Here is a 468-nt window from a genome sequence, read left to right as displayed (position 1 = left end):
GAAAAAAAACATAGTATTTCGTTGCAAATGGGAAACGTGAGGTAAATGGTAAAAAAATAGATACACAATACATACCAATACATAAACCATAGATAATTCCTTAAGAAAAAGAAGAAAAATACTCACGTCTTCAGAATAGAAAATGGCTATCTCCTTCCTCCCCCTTTCCCTCCCTATCCCCCTCTCCCTCCTATTCTCCCTCCCCCTCCCTCCTCCCCTCCCCCCCACTTCCCCCCTCCCCCACATCCCCTCCCCCCGTTCCCCACCTCCTCCCCCTTGTCAATGTCTCAGGAAAAGTTCGATATTTTGCCTGATTTTGGTTCTGTCATTCTCCAGACCAATGCCAGTTCGCGCGAGCACTCATTGGACAAAATCCGATTGCTGGAAATTATTGGGAGTTAGCATGATCTTAATTCAGGTCGTGTTACAAGTATATTAGAATATCTAATCTTTATAAAAGAGAAGGAT

At 43.6% G+C, this 468-nt stretch overlaps 1 protein-coding gene across 1 annotated transcript in view; it reads right to left on the bottom strand.

The window, feature by feature from the left end:
* The window catches only part of LOC119586077, a 13,457-nt gene that overhangs the window by 765 nt on the left and 12,224 nt on the right, over positions 1-468 (bottom strand). The gene's annotated exons all lie outside the window — the stretch shown is intronic.

Source organism: Penaeus monodon, chromosome 20 (assembly GCF_015228065.2).
Source record: "Penaeus monodon isolate SGIC_2016 chromosome 20, NSTDA_Pmon_1, whole genome shotgun sequence".
NCBI lineage: Eukaryota > Metazoa > Arthropoda > Malacostraca > Decapoda > Penaeidae > Penaeus > Penaeus monodon.
This window is presented reverse-complemented; position numbering and strand designations above follow the sequence as displayed.